Source organism: Nomascus leucogenys, chromosome 6 (genome assembly GCF_006542625.1).
Source record: "Nomascus leucogenys isolate Asia chromosome 6, Asia_NLE_v1, whole genome shotgun sequence".
In the NCBI taxonomy this organism is placed as follows: Eukaryota; Metazoa; Chordata; class Mammalia; order Primates; family Hylobatidae; genus Nomascus; species Nomascus leucogenys.
The window spans coordinates 44,373,714-44,394,665 of record NC_044386.1 but is presented as its reverse complement, the minus strand read 5'-3'; the positions used below and the strand labels follow the sequence as shown (position 1 = coordinate 44,394,665).

General features: G+C 41.3%; 1 protein-coding gene across 5 annotated transcripts in view; it reads left to right on the top strand.

Moving 5' to 3' along the window:
* The first annotated feature begins 18,703 nt into the window (after positions 1-18,703).
* The window catches only part of TCF12 (transcription factor 12), a 380,664-nt gene continuing 378,415 nt past the window's right edge, over positions 18,704-20,952 (top strand). For all 5 annotated transcript variants that reach the window (XM_003266967.4, XM_030814043.1, XM_003266968.4 and 2 more), the window contains exon 1: positions 18,704-20,892. The gene's annotated coding sequence lies outside the window, so the exon portion shown is untranslated. The remainder of the gene's footprint in view (positions 20,893-20,952) is intronic.

Sequence of the window (20,952 nt, the reverse complement as noted above, 5' to 3'; positions counted from 1 at the left end):
ACAACAGATGCTAGTGAGGCTGTGGAGGAATAGGAACGCTTTTACACTGTTGGTAGGAATGTAAATTTGTTCAACCATTGTGGAAGACAATGTGGTGATTCCTCAGAGACCTAGAACCAGAAACACCATTTGACCCAGCAATCCCATTTACTGGGTATATACCCAAAGGAATATAAATCATTCCATTATAAATATACGTGCATGTATATGTTCACTGTAGCACTATTCACAATAGCAAAGACATGGGATCAACCCAAATGCTCATCAATGATAGACTAGATAAAGAAAATGTGGTGTATATATATACCATGGTATACTATACAGCCATAAAAAGGAATGGAATCATGTCCTTTGCAGGGACATGGATAGAGCTGGAAGCCACTATCCTCAGCAAACTAATGCAGGAATAGAAAATCAAACATAGCATGTTCTCACTTATAAGTGGGAGGTGAATAATGAGAACACATGGACAGAGGGAGGGGAACAACATGACTGGGGCCTGTCGGGGGTGGGGGAGCGGGGGGAGGGAGAGCCTCAGGATAAATAGCTAATGCATGTGGGGCTTAATTCCTAGGTGATGGGTTGATAGATGCAGAAAACCACCACGGCACAAGTTTGCTTATGTATCAAACCCGCATGTCCTGTACATGTATCCCAGAACCTAAAATAAAATTAAATTAAACTTAAAAGAAAAAAGTTGCTGCCTATGCCCAAGAATTTTAGAAAAATAGCTTTCAAACATTCTGAGAAAGAGGAAGATTGTATGATATGTCAATCAGAATTAGAAGTATTGCATTCAGAAATTAAAGAAAACTTTTAGTACTTTAAAATGTAGCCAGGTGCAGTGGCTCATGCCTGTAATCCTAACACTTTGGGAGGCTGAGGTGGGCCAATCGCTTGAGCTGAGGATACCAGCCTGGGCAACATGGTGAAAACCTGTCTCTACAAATAATACAAACAAATTAGCCAGGCGTGGTGATGTGTGCCTATAGTCCCAGCTACTTGGAGGGCTGGGGCAGGACCATCACTTGAGCCCGGGAGGTGGAGGCTGCAGTGAGCCCAGATCGTGCCACTGCACTCCGGCCTAGACAACAGAGTGAGACTCTGTCTCCAAAGTAAAATAAAATAAATGTATGCCAATTACATGTATTTGTAAGATGGCTTAATTCATTTTAACATTTAGCAAGTCCAGTTATTTCCAGCCGGCCAAATAGGCAATTTTGGGTGGTTGAGAGACATTGACTTTCCTTTTATAACCTTTTGTGTAGTTATCAGTGAGCCACCTCCAATACAGTTTACCAATAAAAATTTTCCATTTATCATACTCCCACCAAGGCTTATCTTATCCTCTTGGTGAGCAATGAAATGTCCAGGGACTGTGAGAGGGATTAAAGTTCCAAGAAGCAGAATATTCTCAGGGACTAATGAGTGCTGGAAACCTAAACATGTATTTGCCCCACTCTCCCAGAGTTTTTATATCACATTTGCTTCCACTTTTTAATTCATTGTTTGCAAGCCCCACCCTAGAGGCAGATATCTGTGATGACTGAATGATGTACCCTGGTCTATAGGCCAGACCACAAACAGGCTAGTTAACCAGCCTTACTTTTTTTTTTTTTTTTTTTGAGATAGAGTCTCACTCTGTTAACCAGGCTGAAGTGTAGTGGCACGATCTCAGCTCACTGCAACCTCTGCCTCCCAGGTTCAAGCCTCCCAAGTAGCAGGATTACAGGCACGCAGCACCACACCTGGTTAATTTTTGTGTTTTTAGTAGAGATGGGGTTTCACCATGTTGGCCAGGGTGGTCTCTAACTCCTGACCTCAAGTGATCCACCCGCCTCGGCCTCCCCAAGTGCTGGGATTACAGGTGTGAGCCACCACGCCTGGCTAGCCTTTCTTTAAACATTAAATAAAAATAGAGAAAACATTTATGAGTACATTATCAGTCACCTATGCACACTATTTCTATAAAATAGCTAAGTATAGTTATGTGTCACTTAACGATGGTATAAGTTCTGAGAAATGCATTATTAGGTGATTTTATCACTGTGCAATCATCATAGAGTGCACTTACACAAACCTAGATGGTACAGCCTACTACACACCTAGGGTGCGTGTTATAGCCTATTGCTCCTAGGCTATAAACCTGTATAGTATGTTACTATACTGAATCCTATATGCAACTGGAATATGATGGTAATTATTTGTGTATCTAAACATAGAAAAGGTGATGCATTGTGCAAAGACATTACAACAGTTACCACATCACTAGATGATAGAAAATTTTCAGCTCCATTATAATCTTATGGGACTACCATCATATATGCAACCGACCATTGACCAAAATGTCACTATGTGGTGCATCACTGTATTTATAGTAGAGAACCATTAGAAATTATGTAAAGCCCCTTCCCCCAAACAGTGGACCTATTAAATAAATAATAGTATATGCTTATGATACAGCCATTAAAAATAACATTTTTGGCTGGGCATAGTGGCTCACACTTGTAATCCTAGCCCTTTGGGAGGCCGAAGTGGGAGGGTAACTTGAGCCTAGGAAGTTGAAGCTGCAGTGAGCCATGATGGCACGACTGTACTCCAGCCTGGGGGACAGAGTGAGACCCTGTCTCAAAAACAAACAAACAAACAAAATAACCTTTTGCTGGGTTCCCTGTCACATCAGAAGGTAAGTATAAAAGACTTCTAAGTCATGTCAAAAGAGACTCAGGAATAAACTTGAAGATGCTTCCATCGATCAAAGAGGTAAGGAACAGCTTGAGCATGAATTCCATCCGCAATGGATAGATGCATGGTAAATATGTTTTAGTCAGCTCAGATTGATACTCTAAGACAAAAAAACCTCTGTTGGTACCTTTGGAAGATACAAGGAAACCAACTTATTATTTAAAAAACTGGTAAATACAGAGAATGAATCAAGCATCTAGTTCATTTCTCATATATAAATTGTACCTCAGGGTAACCCAATAGTTGATGATAAGAAGTTTCTCTTTACAGAATATTTCAGCTAATAATTGATGCAGAAATGATAGAGTATCATCATATTGTAACCCCTAGTGAAATAACGCAGCTAGGGAATGATCATTAACAATGACTAACTTTACAAAAAGATTAACAAGCAGACATATGTCTCCTACATTATCACATATCAAATATTCTTGCCAAAAATCAAACTAGAATTTGATCAAGCCTATATATCTAAATAATAACAAAATACAGAAGATAAAGAAACATATTAAATAATACTAAAGGAGTTACAACTAGAAAATTCACACTATAGGCCAGTCGTGATGGCTTACACCTATAATCCCAGCACTTCGGGAGGCTGAGTTGGGAGGATTGCTTGCGCCCAGAAGTTCAAGATAAGCCCGGAAAATATAATCAGACCTGATCTGTACAAATAAAAAAAAAATTACCCAGGCATGGTGGCTTGTGTCTATAGTCCCAGCTACTTGGGAGGCTGAAATGGGAGGATCGCTTAAGCCCAGGAGGTCGAGGCTACATTGAGCCCTGATTGCACCACTGCACTCCAGCTAGGGTGGCAGAACAAGACCCTGTCTCAAAAACCTAAAAAGGAAGGAAGGAAGGAAGGAAGGAAGGAAGGAAGGAAGGAAGGAAGGAAGGAAGGGGGAGGGAGGGAGGGAGGGAGGGAGGAAGGAAAGAAGGAAGGAAGGAAGGAAGGAAGGAAGGAAGGAAGGAAGGAAGGAAGGAAGGAGGGAAGAAAGAGGGAGGGAGGGAGGGAGGAAGGAAGGAAGGAAGGAAGGAAGGAAGGAAGGAAGGAAGGAAGGAAGGAAGGAATTCACACTATGGAAAGTCCTATAGGACAAACAACTCAATTTTGCCTCAACAAATCCAATAAAAGAGAAGGAGGGAGAAGCAAAAGATTAAGAGGCTAAAGACACATATTGAATAATACAACATGTGGACTTTATTTGGATCTCAATTTTGAACAAATTAACTATAACAAACATGAGACAATTGGGAGAAATTTGAACACTGAATACTTGATGACATTAAAACATTTAAATGAAAACGGTGAGATGTTACGGTGATATTGTCATTATATTTTTTAGAAGTGTCCTTATCTTTTAGATGTAAATGAAGAAATATTTGTAAATGAAATGATTTGATGTTTGCTTCAAATTAATCTGGAGGTAGAAATGTTTCAATAAATGTTGAAGCTGGGTGGAAGTTCAAAGGGGTTCATTATACTATTCTTTCTACTTTTTTATGTGTTTGAAAATTTTCCTAAAATAATTAGTTTATAAACTTGTATTGAGAGCATAATCTTAAGTTTGTAATATATATTATGTATGTATACACATGCATGTACACAAACAAAGATTAGAAAAGAGAGGAAACACACCAAAAAATCTTTAGGTTGTCTCGTTACAATGATATTATAAATGAAATATACATTCTTTCTTATTCTTATTTCTTTCTTCTTTCTTATTTTTTATTTAGGGAAAATAGGTTTTAAGAGACACAAGATCCAGTTATTTTCAACTCTTTAACCTTGACAAATAATGAAGACCAGAATAAAATTTTCTCAACTACTAAAAGTTGTCTTTATGCAGTGGAACTACATGAGATTTTATTTCAGTTTTTTACATTTCTGTATTTTTCCATTTTAATATAAAGGGACATCATTTTAGGATTCAGAAATCCAACAAACATTAAATCTATAATTTATGAAGGATAAATAAAATTATTTACGTATACAAGATTTTTTAAAAAAATACAGGTGTAGGCTTGGTGTGGTGTCTCATGCCTATAATCCCAGCACTTTGGGAGGCCGAGGCGGGTGTATCACCTGAGGTCAGGAATTCGAGACCATCCTGGCCAACAAGGCGAAATCCCGTCTCTACTAAAAAAAATACAAAACATGAGCATGGAATGTTCTTCACTTGTTTGTGTCCTCTTTTATTTCGTTGAGTAGTCACTTGTAGTTCTCCTTGAAGAGGTCCTTCACATCCCTTGTTAAGTTGGATTCCTTGGGATTTTATTCTCTTTGAAGCAATTGTGAATGGGAGTTCACTCATGATTTGGCTCTCTGTTTGTCTGTTATTGGTGTATAAGAATGCTTGTGATTTTTGCACATTGATTTTGTATCCTGAGACTTTGCTGAAGTTGCTTATCAGCTTAAGGAGATTTTGGGCTGAAACGATGGGGTTTTCTAAATATACAATCATGTCATCTGCAAACAGTGACAATTTGACTTCCTCTTTTCCTAATTGAATACTCTATATTTCTTTTTCCTGCCTGATTGCCCTGGCCAGAACTTCCAACACTACGTTGAATAGGCGTGGTGAGAGAGGGCATCCCTATCTTGTGCCAGTTTTCAAAGGGAATGCTTCCAGTTTTTGCCCATTCAGTATGATATTGGCTGTGGGTTTGTCATAGATAGCTCTTATTATTTTGAGATACGTCTCATCAATACCTAATTTATTGAGAGTTTTTAGCATGAAGGGCTGTTGAATTTTGTCAAAGGCCTTTTCTGCATCTATTGAGATAATCATGTGGTTTTTGTCTTTGGTTCTGTTTATATGCTGGATTACGTTTACTGATTTGCATATGTTGAACCAGCCTTGCATCCCAGGGATGAAGCCCACTTGATCATGGTGTATAAGTTTTTGATGTGCTGCTGGATTCAGTCTGCCAGTATTTTATTGAGGATTTTTGCATCAATGTTCATAGGAAGAATCAATATCGTGAAAATGGCCATACTGCCCAAGGTAATTTATAGATTCAATGCCATCCTCATCAAGCTACCAAAGACTTTCTTCACAGAATTGGAAAAAACTACTTTAAAGTTCATATGGAACCAAAAAAGAGCCTGCATTGCTGAGACAATCCTAAGCCAAAAGAACAAAGCTGGAGGCATCACGCTTCCTGGCTTCAAACTCTACTACAAGGCTACAGTAACCAAAACAGCATGGTACTGGTACCAAAACAGAGATATAGACCAATGCAACAGAACAGAGACCTCGGAAATAATACCACACATCTACAACCATCTGATCTTTGAAAAACCTGACAAAAACAAGCAATGGGGAAAGGATTCCCTATTTAATAAATGGTGCTGGGAAAACTGGCTAGCCATAGGTAGAAAGCTGAAACTGGATCCCTTCCTTACACCTTATACACAAATTAATTCAATATGAATGAAAGACTTAAATGTTAGACCTAAAACCATAAAAACCCTAGAAGAAAACCTAGGCAATACCATTCAGGACATAGGCATGGGCAAGGACTTCATGTCTAAAACACCAAAAGCAATGGCAACAAAAGCCAAAATTGACAAATGGGATCTAATTAAACTAAAGAGCTTCTGCACAGCAAAAGAAACTACCATCAGAGTGAACAGGCAACCTACAGAATGGGAGAAAAGTTTTGCAATCTACCCATCTGACAAATGGCTAATACCCAGAATCTACGAAGAACTCAAACAAATTTACAAGAAAAAAATCAACCCCATCAAAAAGTGGGTGAAGGATATGAACAGACACTTCTCAAAAGAAGACATTTATGCAGCCAACAGACACATGAAAAAATGCTCATCATCAGTGGCCATCAGAGAAATGCAAGTCAAAACCACAGTGAGATACTATCTCACACCAGTTAGAATGGCGATCATTAAAAAGTCAGGAAACAACAGATGCTGGAGAGGATGTGGAGAAATAGGAACACTTTTACACTGTTGGTGGGACTGTAAACTAGTTCAACCATTGTGGAAGACAGTGTGGTGATTCCTCAAAGATCTAGTACTAGAAATAACATTTGACCCAGCCATCCCACTACTGGTTATATACCCAAAGGATTATAAATCATGCTGCTATAAAGACACATGCACACGTATATTTATTGCGGCACTATTCACAATAGCAAAGACTTGGAACCAACCCAAATGTCCATCAATGATAGACTGGATTAAGAAAATGTGGCACATATACACCATGGAATACTATGCAGCCATCAAAAAGGATGAGTTCATGTCCTTTGTAGGGACATGGATGAAGCTGGAATCCATCATTCTCAGCAAACTATCTCAAGGACAAAATAACAAACACTGCATATTCTCACTCAAAGATGGGAATTGAACAATGAGAACACTTGGACACAGGAAGGGGAACATCACACACCCACACACCGGGGCCTGTCGTGGGGTGGGGGGAGGGGGGAGGGATAGCATTAGGAGATACACCTAATGTAAATGACGAGTTAATGGGTGCAGCACACCAACATGGCACATGTATACATACGTAAGAAACCCGCATGTTGTGCACATGTACCCTAGAACTTAAAGTAAAATAAAAAAAAAAAGAAAGTTCTGCTTTCATAAAGATATCAAAAAAAAAAAATACAAAACATTAGCTGGGCGTGGTAGCACATACCTGTAATCCCGGCTATTTAGGAGGCTGAGGCAGGAGACTTGCTTGAACTCAGGAGGTGGAGATTGCAGTGAGTCGAGATCGCATCATTGCACTTTAATGTGGGCAACAGAGTGAGACTGTCTCAAGACAAACAAACAAGAAAAACAAGAAAAAAACAAAAAAATACAGGTGTAAGAAACATTATTTACATTTTACATGCCTGTTTGGCAGATTAACACTAAGGCAAGGATGGAAAAACAAATCAGAGCACTTTTGATTCAACAAATGAATGCAATGAGGCTACATTTCTAAGAAAACTGTATTATTTGGCTAAAAGGGAAATTAAGCACTGGACTAAGAGTGTAGAGAAGGGCTGGCAAAGGAAACCAGGAATGGGAAAAACCAAAGAGTAAATTTCAGACTGTTTCAGAGAATGTCACTGGTTGGTTAAATCAGAGAAACTGAATTTTACTATCAAATGTAAGAAAGAGTTAGTTCAGAAACAGATTATGCTTTTATGGTTTCGTAGCCTACTTTTTTCTCCGTAACATTGATATAAGCCTTTTCCACTTGTAAGAAAAACTTTGTAAATTTCATTTAAAAAACCACGGATTAAAAAAATGCCATAGATTTAAAAATTCTCTCGATCTACCATAATTTGTTATTAATTCCTCTTCACTGGATATCTATTTTTAAATCTTATAAACATAATGCTTTTCTTTACAAATAAAACTTTTCCCCTATTTTCCTGAAAGTTGAAATTTTTTGTAAGTAGAATCACTAGGTCGGGAGTATGAGCATTTAGAAGGCTCTTGAGATATACTGAATAGTTGCTTTCCATAGTGGTTTTTGCTAATTATTAATTTACTAATTCCTAATCTACATTCTATCCAGCAGTGTTTATGGGTGCCTATCGCTGCATATTCACCAGCATTGATCATCATGTTTTTTAAAATATCCATGCTAATTTGGCAGTTGTAACATGGGATCTCATTTTACTTGCATATCCTTGATAGGTACTCACATTAACTATTTTAAAGCCATCTTTCATGAATATTCTGTTATGTACTTTGTCTTAAAATGTAAATCTTTTGAACTGTCTGCTGTGTCTAGATCTTTGTTTCTATTTAATTGACAGAATAAACAATGAACCCACTTAGACATTGACTAAGAGTCAGGTTTTAAGAACATTGCACTGACATCTTTGAAATGCAGAGAACAAGTTCCCACTTGAGCATATGTGTTCCTCCCCACCCCCACTGTTTTACCTATTACTTGATGCTAATCATCCTAATGTTTCAGATAGTTCTTTTAAGTTCCCTATGTGTGTACCTAGCTGTAAATCAGTTCAATTTACAGATGGAGCAAAAAAACAACATGGATGTTATTGATGGGCCAGCCACATTCTTGTGCTTTGTCCTTCTGGGACCAATACTTTTTGAGGTGGTCAGGAACAGAAGACTGATCTGTGTGAAGAGACCCTTGCTTCTCTGAGAGAAGTTAACGGATCCTTTGGGGATAAGCCTATGATTTTGATTTCTCATTAGCATCGTGAGCTTCATTCAAGTGTGACTGACAGTCACACAAGTCAATACAGGAGTACTTTGGGAGAGCCAAGTTAGAGTTTTTTCTTATAGACTAATGCTTCTGTTCTTACAGGGTTCATTGGAAAAACAAATCAGAGCACTTTTGATTCAACAAATGAATGCAATGAAGCTACATTTCTAAGAAAACTATTATTTGGCTAAAAGGGAAATAAAATACTAAATCCCTTCTTCAAATAAAAATGTTACTAAAGTAAATGAAAGTATATTCTAGATGATTATTAATGCTTTCATTTTCACTTTCTTTAATTCTATTTTAAGTCATATCTAAAGACTAAATGCAACTCAGATTTAGAAAGCAAAGAAAATTTATATATTTGGCAGTTTTAATCCCATCAAGCATACTTTATGAAAACTTGAATAATGTCAAGATGGAACATATCAGATCATTAGAAATAGAGTGGAAGAGGGTAGCCAAAGACCCAGGAAATAATGAGCAAATCTCATCCACGATTTTCCTCAGCTTTGGTTCCCAATTCCAGAGGAAGTTGATATCCCTCAATGTAAAAGATGTTTAAAATATTCAATGGCATTCTTTTATTGTGCTACTGAAAACAGTTTGAAAGCTTAAGGTGAACATTTAAGCTTAATGTTTAAAGATTAGAAACAATTAAAAAAAATACTCCAGTAGGCTTATAATGCAAATGAATAGGAAAATTATACTAAGACATCTCAAATTTAAAGAAGAATGTCCCAATCACAAAAACTTAATGTGTAATTGCATAAAAATGCTGGTGGAGTGAAATTAGGAATTCAACAGATGGTCCCCAAATAAAATATTTCTGCAGTATATAAGAACAATTGTTCCCTAACTCTTCTTAAAGTGTCAATAATTAAGTGCAATTTAAATCATCTAATCCAAATCAATCAATTCATTTTTATGAAATCACCCAGGGGAATCAAGACAAGGTAACCTTCACTGAAAATACAATTTCTCATTTAATTAATAAACAATTACTGAGAGATTATTGGCATTAGAAGGAAGACACATTTATTAATAAGAAAAAATAAATACAATATAAACCTTTACCCTTGAAGAACTCCTAGTTGAAGGAAATTGATCATATGCAACTAAGAATTTGAGAATACTGACCATGATTTCTTGAAGAATGTTCAAATAAACAACAGATTGACTATTATAATAGACTGAATTTGCCTAAGATGCCAGTGACTTGTAAGAAAAAATTTACAAGATCTGACATGTGGTGAGAGCTGAACTTGTTGTCACATAGTGTCCTTTTTCTGGACTTTTCACCAGTAATAACTTTTGCTTTTAGCAACTATTTAAAAATGGTTAATTTAACCAGCCTGGGCAATATAATGAGAACTCGCTACACAAAATACAAAAATTAGCTGGGCATGGCGGTGCATGCTTGTGGTTCCATCTACTTGGGAGGCTGAGGCAGGAGGATTGCTTGAGCCCAGGAGTTAGAAGCTGCAGTGAGCCATGATTGCACCACTGTACTCTAGCCTGGGCAACAGAGCAAGATCCTGTCTCAAATAAAAAAAAAGTTTAATTTAAATGCATTTTTATTCTTTCTAACGTTGCTGTATCTTGTTAAGTACATCTCTCCAATAGTCTTTATCTATTCAAGGTATCTACTCTGGCAGCCCAACTTATGTTCATCTTAATTTTCCTGAGCTGTTAAGGACCTCACAGGGCCACTACTCTAAAGACATTGTTTCTCAAACTTTAGTGGGCATCAGAATCACAGGGAGGGCTTGTTAAAAAATAGGTTGTGGCAGGGCACGGGGGCTCACACCTGTAATCCCAGCACTTTGGGAAGCCTAGACGGGTGGATCACAAGATCAAGAGATTGAGACCACCCTGGCCAACGTGGTGAAACCCTGTCTCTACTAAAAATACAAAGATTAGCCAGGTATGGTGGCATGCGCCTGTAGTCCCAGCTACTCCAGAGGCTGAGGCAGGAGAATCTCTTGAACCCAGGAGGCGGAGGTTGCAGTGAACTGAGATCAGGCCACTGCACTCCAGCCTGAGTGACAGAGCGAGACTCCATCTAGTCTCAAAAAACAAACAAACAAACAAACAAACAAAAATAGGTTGCTAGCCCAACCCTCAGAATTTCTGGAATGGAGTTCTACTCACTGAGTAGGTCTTGAACGGAGCCCCAAAATTTGGATTTCTAATTAGTTGCCAGGTGATAGTAATACTACTCATCCAAGAATCACAATATGAGAACCACCGTTCTAATTGATATCTATTTGCTTGTTTTCAGAAGATAGCTGAGATCACAAGAAGAGGTGAGGAAACCAAGAAAGAATTTTCTTATTCCCATGAAAATCTCAGGCCTGGTTCTGTGTATTCATGTATTCAACGCCAATCTTTTCCCTTCTGCAGGGTTCTGGTATTGGGTGTCTGTTTTTTTTTTTTTTTTTTTTTTGAGATGGAGTTTCGCTCTCGTCTCCCAGGCTGGAGTGCAATGGCACAATCTCGGCTCACTGAAACCTCTGCCTCCTGGGTCCAAGTGATTCTCCTGCCTCGGCCTCTCAAGTAGCTGGGATTACAGGCACCTACCATCAGCATTTTGTTGCCTGATTCTTCAATATTACACACAACCAACAAATATCAGAACTTTGAGAGAAGTCTCTCTTGTGGGAGAGAGAAACTGAAATAACAAAAAGTGAATTGGTGAAAACAAAGACTAAAGAAGGAAAATAAAACTATATATAGTTAGACATATTTACTATTTCTAGAGTTACATTTGATATATATATATAGTCAGGAGAAAGTTGCAACCATGAAACAAAAGCAGACAGAATAATTTTTTTTAAAAAGAAGACATAGTGTTCAGGATATAAAAAAAAGAGCCTTAGGATTGAAAATAGGAGGCTGGGCATGGTGGCCCATGCTTGTAAACCTAACATTTTGGGAGGCCAAAGTGGATGGATTGCCTGAGCTCAGGAGTTTGGGACCAGCCTGGGCAAAGCCAGTGAAATCTTGTATCTACTTAAAAAAATAAAAATAAAAATAAAGAAAAAGCAAAAGAAAAGAAAACAGGAAAGTAGAAATGAAAAAAAAAAAAGATTAGAAAAGAAAATTAAGGAAATTTCCTAGAAGGCAAAGCAGAAAGACAGAGACCAGTTCAAGAAGTTCAGAATTCAAATAGTAAGAGCTCAGAAAAAAAAGAAAAAGAAGTAAATGAAATAATCTAAGAAAAATTCTCTGAATTGAAGTATAAATTAACAAGTTGAATGAATTCATCAAGTGGACACCACAATGGATAAAAATAGATCTACACCAAAGTCTGTGATCAGGAAATCTGAGTACACAGCAGACAAAGAGAAGACCTTTAAGCTTCCAGACAGGACACAAAAGAGGACAAATAGAAAGGACTGAAAGTAAAAAATGGAATCCATTTTATTTTATTTTTTATTTTTTTTGAGACGGAGTCTCGCTCTGTCGCCCAGGCTGGAGTGCAGTGGCATGATCTCAGCTCACTGCAACCTCCACCTCCGGGGTTCTCGCCATTCTCCTGCCTCAGCCTCCCGAGTACCTGGGACTACAGGAGCCTGCCACCACGCCCAGCTAATTTTTTGTATTTTTAATAGAGACGGGGTTTCACCGTGGTCTCGATCTCCTGACCTCGTGATCCGTCCTCCTCAGCCTCCGAAAGTGCTGGGATTACAGGTGTGAGCCACCGTGCCCGGCTGCATTGTTTTACAACAACATTGGAAGCAAGTGGGCAATGGAATGAGACTTTCAAACACTTTTTTTTTTTTTTTTTTTTGAGACGGAGTCTCGCTCTGTCACCCAGGTTGGAGTGCAGTGGCTATCACAAGTCACAGCACATCACAGCCTCTAATTCCTGGGCTCAAGCAATCCTCCCACCTCAGCCTTCAGCATAGCTGGGACAAGAAATGTGCACCACCACGCCCACCTTCCAATAATGCACATTTCTAATAGCTAGATCTCAAGTTACTCACTAGAATGAGAGAAGCATTCCAAACACTAAATACTTTTTGGAATGCATCCCTGCCACGTATTTGAAAAGGCAGGTGCAGGCCCGGCGTGGTGGCTCATGCTTGTAATCCCAGCACTTTGGGAGGCTGAGGTGGGTGGATCACCTGAAGTCAGGAGTTCAAGACAAGCCTGGCCAACAACCCCATCTCTACTAAAAATACAAAAAAATTAGCCAGGCTTGGTGGTAGGCACCTATAATCCCAGCTGCTCGGGAGGCTGAGGCAAGAGAATCGCTTGAACCTGGGAGTCAGAGGTTGCAGTGAGCCGAGACTGCACCACTGCACTCCAGCCTGGGTGACAGAGTGGGACTCTGTGTAAAAAAAAAAAAAAGAAAGAAAGAAAGAAAAGGCAGGTGCCTAGGAACTAAGCCAACAAATAGAACTGTGTTCTAAATCTGAAAAAAGACTAGATTTCTTATTCTGCTCTACCCATTTAACCTGTCCTTGTTTGGAATTTAAAAGTTTGAAAACCGATGTTGAGTACCAACAGGGACTGAAGACAACCCATTAGAATGTAAGCTCCATGGAGACAGGATTTTTTTTTCCTTTTTTTCTAGTTTTTCATTAGTATAGTCCAAGCATAGAAGACAGTTCTGGCACAAAGTATGTACTTAATATATACTTATTCAATTGATGAAAAACTGAAAGAATAAATTAATGTCAGAGGCAGTCAGGAGTCTGCAAAATAGCAGCTGAATTTATAAGGACTCAAGCTTTTGAAAAATTAAATTAAATCATCATTCATAACTTTCTACTGACTACCTTTACAACCAAACCTGCAAAAGAATGGTAGTGGATATTTGTCATAGTCCAAGATGATGAATGACCATCATCTTTTTAAACAACTTTTTTTTTTTTTTGAGACAAAGTCTCACTCTGTCACCCAGGGCAGACTGCAGTAGTGTGAACACAGCTCACTGCAGACTCAACCTCCTGGGCTCAAGCAATCCTCTCGCCTCAGCCTCCCAGATACCTGGAACCACAGGTGCATGCTACCATATCCAGCTAATTTTTAAAAATTTTTTGTAGAGATGGGGTCTTGCCATGTTGCCCAGGCTGGTTTCGAACTCGTGGGCTCAAGCAATCCTCCCCTTGGCCTCCCAAAGTACTGGGATTACAGGTGTGGGTCACTATGTTAAACAACCATACTACATTAAAGGACATTTTGTGGTATTAAAGGACATGCTCAAGCGATTCTCCTGCCTCAGTCTCCTGAGTAGCTGGGACTACAGGCATCTGCCATCATGCCCAGCTAATTTTTAATTCTTTTGTAGAGACAGGGTTTCCCTGTTTCTCAGGCTGGTCTTGAACTCCTGGCCCCAAGCCATTCACCCATCTTGGCCTCCCAAAGTGCTGGAATCACAGGCATGAGCCACTGCATCCAACAATTCTTTTAACGACAGCTATCCTTTCCGTATTCTGATCATATGACTGGCAAGTCACCAAATACTTAATTTTTAGTCTGTACAAGTTTTACTTTACTGGCAAAAGGGAGGATTTATTCATGTGCTTTGATGTGGTAAGTATTCTTTGCTTTTTGATTTTTTTCTTAGTATCTATTTTGGAAATAATTAAACCTTAATCTGTAGGAGTAGCCTACACAAATCTCTAAATATGTATGCTGACTTCCATCATGCTATTACAAGCACACATGGGTCAGGCACTCCTTCCTTAAAAAGGTAACCGATATGGCCGGGCGCAGTGGCTCACGCCGGTAATCCCAGCACTTTGGGAAGCCGAGGTGGGCAGATCACCTGAGGTCAGGAGTTCGCGACCAACCTGGACAACATGGTGAAACCCCATCTCTATTAAAAATACAAAAAATTAGACGGGCGTGGTGGCGGGCAACTATAATCCCAGCTATTCAAGAGGCTGGGACATGATAATCGCTTGAACTTGGGAGGTGGAGGTTGCAGTGAGCCGAGATCGCGCCATTGCACTCCAGCCTGCAACAGAGCGTGACACCGTCTAAAACAAAAAACAAACAAACAAAAAATTTGGGGGACCAGGTGCAGTGGCTCACGCCTGTAATTCCAGCACTTAGGGAGGCTGAGGCAGGGGGATCACCTGAGCCCAGGAGTTTGAGACCAGCCTGGGCAACATGGTGAAACTCTGTCTCTACAAAAAAATACAAAAATTAGCCGGGTATGGTGGTGTGTGCCTGTCATCCTAGCTACACGGGAGGCTGAGGTTGGAGGATTCCTTGAGCCCACGATGTCGAGGCTGCAGTGAGCCGTGACTGCACTACTGTACTCTAGCCTGGGTGACAGAGCAAAATCCTGCCTGAAAAAAAAAAATTGTTTTGAAAATTTCATTACTGATGTCTTAGTGTGGTTTGGGGAAGGAACAAAATTTGGAGCATGTGTTCAACTGCCATCTCTACCTAGAAGTGAATAACGATTCATTTCTCAACACACATTCTTTGAGCATTTACTACTTGCTAGGCACTGTGCCAAGATACATACAGAAATATGGAAAAATGTTATTATTCATTTTGCCTGATTAACTCTACTAAGTTTAAAAAAATGGAAATATCTCTCTCAGTTTGATGCTCTAGATTGTTTAGCAGTTTTTTTCCTTTCCTGGCCTCTGAATTTGTCTTGATTTTGGTATAAATGTGTGTTTTTATAAAATATGAAAGAAGAGATTCTAAAGGGGAAAAAGATATTGAGATATTGAATGACAATTGGGGGGGCATGTCCTCATATCTGAATATAGCATTCATATAAGCCATCTAAGTGTCTTAAATAGTGGATAAAAATGATATTAGCAAGGAGTAGTGAACTATTTTTATCTATCAACATTCAGAGAGAAAAGACGAAATCTCTACCAGGAAATACCACAAAAGTGGGAGGTTCTTGCTGGCTGGTGGAAAAGAATGCAGAGAGTAGATGGTTGGTCATTAGTAGAATTTGGCTCGTGAGAGAGTAAAAAGTCTTGGCTTTGAGTTCATCAGTGATGGTAGTGCCATGAACTGGGGATACTACTTATTAAACTCACTGTTACATAAATTGTCCCTGTTAGTCACAAGAGGACAGTTATTCTCCTTTTCTCTTTTCTGAGACAGGGTTTCATTCCCATTGCCCAGGCTGGAGTGCAATGCTGCAATCTTGGCTCACTGCAGCCTCCACCTCCCGGGCTCAAGCAATCCTCCTGCCTCAGCCTCCCAAGTAGCTGGGACTACAGGCGCATGCCACCATGCCCAGCTATTTTTTGTATTTTTTGTAGAGACAGGGTTTCGCCATATTGCCCAGGCTGGTCTGAAACTCTTGGGCTCAAGCAATCTGCTGGCCTCAGCCTTCCGAAGTGTTGGGATTATGGGTGTAAGCCAGTGTGCCTGGCCAGTTTTTCTCCTATAGAGCAGAAAGCTACCATACGGTCTACTAGCCATCAACATTGGATCTTAGTGGATAACGTCAGGAGGCCAGTCACTTCATCCAGAGTAATTTACCACCCCCCACTAAACACCTGACTTGATTCTCTTCTCTCTCTCCTTCTCCTCTTAGCTTCCTAGAATACTTGTCTTCTAAAAAGGGGCCAAGGTTAAGTCAATCTGCCAAGGAAGCAAAAAGCCCTTGCTTTGGCTACTTTTCCTTTTGACTATAAAGGTTTCTCTGGGCAACTCTGGTGTCCTTGATAAAATATGCATATGTGTGTTCAAGGATGTAGTGTGTGTGTTGTGTGTGTTGGGAGGCTGAAACCATGTTGACGGAATTCCTGTGTCTGTCCAGTAGTGGATTACAGTGAACGGACAGTGAACTAAGCTCTATTAGATTGCTGGGCATGGTGGCTCATGCCTATAATCCCAGCACTTTGGGAGGCTGAGGTGAGAGGAGCACTGGAGCCCAGGAGTTTGAGACCAGCCTGGGCTATATAGTGATAACTTGTCTCTACAAAGAAAAATTTAAAAATTAGCCAGGCGTGGTGGCATGCACCTGTAGTCTCAGGTATTTCAGAGGCTGAGGTGGGAGGATCACCTGATCCCAGGAGGCAAACATGCAGTGAGCTGTGCCACAGCACTTTAATCTGGGCAATAGAGTGAGACTCTGTCTCAAAAAAAAAAATCTATTAGATTATAACTTTCTTGAGGGCAGTATAGGTTTTAGACTTTCTGTCCTGAAACATTTAACACCATGCCCGGCATGTAAGAAATGCACATTAAATACTTTTCAATATTAATTTATTGATAGGGATTAACTTATACTACAGAAATAGTACTATTAATTAATGCTGAATTTGTATTACTTAGTTGTTTCTCTCTGAGCTTTTCAATAAAGGCTTCTGGCCCTATCTAGATGGGTCAGCAAAGGCCCAGAAATGAGTTATAAGTGATACAAAACTCCACTTTTTATATTCTTTTTGTCTTCTATATAAGTCAGAGCTATTATAGGAGATTCACTGGTGGGAATCATTTTCTCTTATTAAAAATGACACATGCAAAGGCTATATTATGAAAAATAATTTCATGTTACAATGTCAAATGAATGATAGCTTTAATTCCAGCTCCTCCTTTTTGGGTCTACTATGCTCTTGGCACTACGTTAGGTGCATGGTACTGACAGATGCATGTCAGTCCGAACCCTCAAGGGGTTCACAATCTAGTAAGGAAAATAAATTATAAAGTAAAACTATATGGGCCATAATAGATATGAAAAACTTCACCAATCAGTCCCTAAGTAATGAGGGAGCCCCTATGACTGAAGGTTTGGGCAGACAGATATTCTTCCTCTGCACTAGTTGTGTGAGCAGGATGAGAAGAAAATATTGAAAACAGCATGAATCCTACATGTGGGATCACATACCTTCTCCTTCCGCAAGATTTCTCTCGTTTTACCATGGAGCCATAGAATCTTATCACAGTGCTATGGTTTGAATATGTCCCCCAAAAGTTCATGTGTTGAAAACTTAACCCCCAGTGCAACAGTGTTGAGAGGTGGGACCTTTAAGAGGAACTTCTAAGAGGGTAGAGCTCTCATGAATGGTTTACTCTCTATTGTGTGTGCTCACTTGCCCTTCTACATGGGATAACACAGCAAGAAGGCCCTCTAGAGATGCCAGTGCCATGCTCTTGGACTTACCAGGCTCCAGAACCATAAGCCAAATAAACTTCTTTATAAATAACTTTATAAATCACTCAGTCTATGGTATTCTGTCAGCAGTAGGAGAAAATGAACTAAAACACATGGGAATGGGGCCGTAAAAATTATCTAATCAGACTTCCTACCTGACGGTTACATCTTTGCTACTAAAAAAATGGTCATTGGGGCGGTACTGTGTAGACCACACCAGATTACAGACAACAGAAAATTAGAATCCTATTGGTCTAATCAGTGAAGATAGACCCGAGTTCAGAAGTTGCTTGATTCAGAGCCTCAAAAATGTCACCAAAGCCAGGCGCGGTGGCTCATGCCTGTAATCCCAGCCCTTTGGGAGCCTGAGGAGGGCAGATCACTTGAGGTCAGGAATTTGAGACCAGCCTGGCCAACATGGTGAAACCACGACTCTACTAAAAAAATAAAAAATTAGTTGGGCCTGGTAGCACACACCTGTAATCCCTGCTACTTGGGAGGCTGAGGCAGGAGAATCACTTGAACCTGGGAGGCGGAGGTTGCAGTGAGCAGAGATCCTGCCACCACACTCCAGCCTGGGTGACACAGCCAGACTACATCTCCAAAAAATAAAATAAAAAAAAAGTCACCAAAGATCAGATCTCTATGCATGTTTGTTTTCTTGATGTCTGCTTTATTTTAACCCAGCTAAACTTGTGTTTGGAAGATGGCTACCCACCATCCAGTGGACCCGTTTTTTTGAGGACATACAGAAAGAATGGGTTGCCTCTGAAGCGCTCTCAGAAAATGAAAGAAAAACTTTTCCCAACAAAGACCAGGAAATTGCTCCTCTCATTGGCCCAAATATGTTACGCTCATTGCCAACCAATAACTGTGGCAGGGAATGGGATTATGCTGATTTAGGTTGGAATTATGCTACGTTGCTTAGATTGGGACCACATGCCCCTGTAAGTAGGGAGACCAGAGATGTGACTAAGAACTTCGCTTGCTTACCAAGATAAGTAAGAGTGGATATTGGGGAGTCTAGGCCACCACAGGATCTGTCTTAAGTTTCAGGTATAGCCAATGCAAAGCCTTGGAAATCCACCTGACAGCTCTGGTTGTACCGTCCGCCCTCCGTTATCTGGGGTTTCCAAATTCTGGGATTCAACCAATTGAAAACAAAAAATGTAGTTAGGCTTACCAGGCCTGAAAATACATGAAAACATAGAGCCTGAAATATAGCCTGAAAATGTACTGAAAATACAGAGTTTTCTTTGGATGATTATTTCCTAAATACACCTTAACAACTATTTACATAGCATTTGCATTGTATTAGGTTTTACAAGTAATCTAGAGATGATTTAAAGTATATGGGAAAATACACCATTTTTATGTAAGAGACTTGAACGTCTTAGAATATCCAGAGTCCGGGAACCAATCCCACGGATACAGAGACAACTGTACTAACTACAGTAATGGCATATGGTAGCTTAATCTACCTCTTTCCATCCCAGTCAGGGATCCAAAGGCTCCTTCTTGCCATGTTGTCCTCGGGCGTTGGCTGCTTCCTCCCATTTGTTACTTTGGAAGTGTCTTCTTTCCTCAGTGTTTCTTCTGCGTGGGCCTTACCGGTCTTTACTGCTCTCACCTACCTGAGAGGCAAAACACTGGCTGCCATTCAAGAAAATCTCATTTCAGCCCAGAATCGAAGAACTGGGGTTAATTTTGTCTTCTTTCTACTCTGTGGCTTCTTTGAGGCCAAGTTCAGAACTTGCGCACAAGACAGTGGCTGTGTGACAGAGCCACCCTGGGCTGTCTCCGTTAGATGAAGAGACTGGCTTGATCCATTCCCAAGAACTCGTCCCACGTGCAAATTCGGTGGCTCTGAATGGGATTCGGGTGGGAGGAGGTGATTGGAGATGTGGGGTCTGGGTGAGTGGGGTATGTGAGAACCTGAAGCTCACACAGCTTTGTCTGGTTTGAGGGACGTTTTGCCCCTTCTCCTGCATTCGGCTCTGCATCGAATCTGACCGGCCGCGCCTACTCCCGGGTCTCCCGTCCCCACACGCGCGGTGTCTGCGCCGACTGCAGCCCTCCTGGACGGGAGCCTCGGGCCCAGCTTAGGGTAGCGTCCAGCGTAACCTACTCGGGAATGGCAGCCTTCAGTGTTCTGCGGCCTCGGGTTCCGGGAAGCTCGGGGACCTGGGCAGCGAATCCAGATGCTTCCACAGCTGTGTCTCCGTCGCTCCGCTTCGGGGGCCGAGAACCAGCAAGACCAACGCGAGGAGGCGCCACGGTGCCTGTCGCCCCGCTCCCAGCAGGCCCGGACGCGGTTCCTCGGCGAGCGGTCGGGGCCTGCTTCTCAAAGTGCCTGCGAGCGCCTCACGCCCCTCCCCACCGGCCCCAACGCCGTCTCGCCTCACCCGACCGCGGGCTTTGTCCACCCGCCGCGGTGCGGCTCCTCCCAGTCCCCGCCGGCTCCTCCCCGCCCCCTCTGCCGGCCCCACTTCCTAGGCGGCGGAGCGGGCCGGGGAGGGAAGGGTTGGGCCGGGGAGGGAAGGGTTAACCCGCGGCTCTTCCCGGCGCGGAGGGATCCGGAGGCTAGCCGAGCGCGGTGGTGAGGCCGCCTCAGCGAAAAAAATGTCCGCCTGAGGAGACCCACAAGTTCTATTCGGGGGGACCGACAGCCCGCCCCGGGAGGAAGGGGCGGCCAGGCCCGAAAGCCGCCTCCCCCTCCCAGACCCGAGAGCTCGTGCGGGGCAAAGTGAACCGAGCCGCTGGGCGGTGCAAGGGGAAGCCCAAGCCCGTTCTCCCGGCCAAAGTGAACTTTAATCGGGGTGGTTGGATGCGGAGACGGGGCGGCAGGTAATTGCGGGCTAGCGAGCGGGAGGGGGGCGGCGCGGCGGGGCTCGGGGCTGCGGGGCG